The 2,374-nt window shown below is 48.8% G+C and overlaps 1 non-coding gene across 1 annotated transcript; it reads right to left on the reverse strand.

The window, feature by feature from the left end:
• Nucleotides 1–554: 554 nt before the first annotated feature.
• Trnat-ugu (transfer RNA threonine (anticodon UGU)) lies at nt 555–646 on the reverse strand. Its single transcript is given in 2 exon segments — nt 555–590; nt 609–646. It is a non-coding gene; the product is annotated as a tRNA-Thr (tRNA).
• Nucleotides 647–2,374: the final 1,728 nt, after the last annotated feature.

Below are 2,374 nucleotides of genomic sequence, written 5' to 3' on the forward strand. Positions count from 1 at the left end.
GTCGACAGATTAGAGTATATAAATTAAAATAATAAAAAAAAATTACAGCATATCCACGGGTGAATGATGAAGAGCTTGGGCGAAGCTCCTGAAGCAATCATGGTCTCGGGATCGGCTTCTCGTTTCGGGATGCGCCTGGCTGCCGCCAAGCGAGCGGCCGCCGCTGCGCATCGTCCACGCTCCACCAACGATCCGACACGTACGGCGACGATCCAGGAGAATGAGAGAGGCGCTCGCTCCCCGCGCATCCCGCGCAGCAGCCAATCGGACAGCAGCGGCACTTCTAGCGCCACCTAGTGTCGATTCACACAAGCGCCATATTGCACACAATTCTATTGGACCAACGCCATCTAGGAAATGAGACGAGAAATGGTGATGACGACACAGATTGTGTACAGCGCCATCTAGGATATTGTCCCTGAACTGCAGTTTGTATGTACTTCTATGAGACAGTGCCATCTGCCGTTTACGCCGGACAGAGATACTGCCATTTACGCCGGACAACGGAGACGTGACAAGGTTAGACTAAGAGGAGCTACGCCCCTAAAAAGACGTTCCCCAGGTGAGGCTCGAACTCACAACCCCGGCATAGCTCACGAGAACTGTCGCACAAGTACCGTGCGCTAACCAATTGCGCCACTAGGGAAGACATACGTGCATAGCTGTACCTGGCTGTACATTCACGCCGCTTATCTGCTGTTCTACGTGCGGGACAGTTGCGTCCTTCAGTTATTTTTCTTTATTTCAGCCTGATCTATGGGTCGCTTATCAATAAATGCCACGTTTGTGCGCTGTCCGCCTGAAAATTCGCAACGTAGCAGCTGCGAATGATTCGGCTAAAACGAGCATAACTAGGTTGCGAGGGCTGGGCGACTCGCTTAACGAGTTAAATCTGTCTACTTGTCCTTGTTTATAGGGTCACTCGATAATTACGAGACACTAAATCATTACATTTCGTCCAACAACTCGATTTTACGGACCGAAACAACTCTGGTCGTTTCCTACTTAATATTATGAAAGTAAGAAGCGTTCGGTAACACAAATATGCTCGCTTTCATAGTTATGTATATGCGTACTATGGTTAATAGCTTATGAGTAACAATAATAGTAGATAGTTCGCGTTTTACGTAACAAAACCACGATATAATGATCAGAGACGCCGTAGTGGAGGGTTCCGGAAATTTTGACCATCTGGTTATCTTTAACGTGCGCTTAAGTCTAAACGGGCCTTTAGTAGTTCGCCTCCATCAAAATGCGGCCGCCGCGGCCGGGATTTGACGCCGCGACTTTCGGGTCAGCAGTCGGGCAACATAACCACTAGGCCACCGCGCCACTATGTAAAATAGAAATGCACACTTACGCAGCTTTATTCAAATTGGACTAAATATTTCCAAACCGAAGTATATGCTAGCGTTACGGAGGCTATGGCTACCACCTTAGGCCATGATTACCACTTTCCGAAACTAAGAGATGTTAGCTTCCCCGAGGAGATATACACGGACGAATTCGTGCACGCCAGCAATATTTTCGCCCTCTTGGACACTACCGAACCTGCTTTGATGAACCGACGATTACAATCAGCTTGTAACGTCAATACGAGCTTTCCGAAGCATAAGCAAGAAGAGCGCGAAGCCCTGCTTCTGCAATACAAGGACTGCTTCTCGTCATCGTCAAGAATTTGACAGACCCCAAGCGCAAAACATCGCATCATAACAGAACAATGTCTGTCAGAGTTCGCATTGAGTTTCGACGCGAGAACGCGAGGCCGTAAGGAAACATGTCGACGAAGTGCTATGCGACGACATCATCCAGCCGTCCAAGATTCCGTGGGCGTCAACCGTGGTGTTCGTGACGAAGACGGATTGAACCCTACGTTTCTGCGTCGATTATCGTCGCCTGAACAAAATCACGAAGAAGGACGTGTATCTTCTACGGATAGATGACGCCCTGTATAGACTACATAACGCGAAGTGCTTCTCGTCGATGGACCTCTACACCGGCTACTGGCAAATCTAAGTCAACGAGAGAGACCGAGAGAAAACTGCCCTTTATAACACCACACGGCCTCTTCGTATTCAAGGTCATGCCTTTTGGTGTTTACTCGGCACCTGCGACTTTACAACGCGTTATGCATGGACACAGTACTGTCAGGTTTGAAGTGGCATACTTGCCCCGTCAACTTGGATGTCGTCCTTGTCTTTGCGTCAAATTTCGACGAACACTTCCGGCGCCTTGGACCTGTACTTCAAGCGATCGAGACCTCCAGACTCACCCTGAAGCAAGAGAAGTGCCGCTTTGCGCACGATGAGCTGTTGTTCTTGGGTAACGTATTTCGGAAGTCTGGAAGCGATAAGCTTTCGGAAGCGATAAGCTA

Source organism: Rhipicephalus sanguineus, chromosome 8 (assembly GCF_013339695.2).
Source record: "Rhipicephalus sanguineus isolate Rsan-2018 chromosome 8, BIME_Rsan_1.4, whole genome shotgun sequence".
Classification (NCBI taxonomy): domain Eukaryota; kingdom Metazoa; phylum Arthropoda; class Arachnida; order Ixodida; family Ixodidae; genus Rhipicephalus; species Rhipicephalus sanguineus.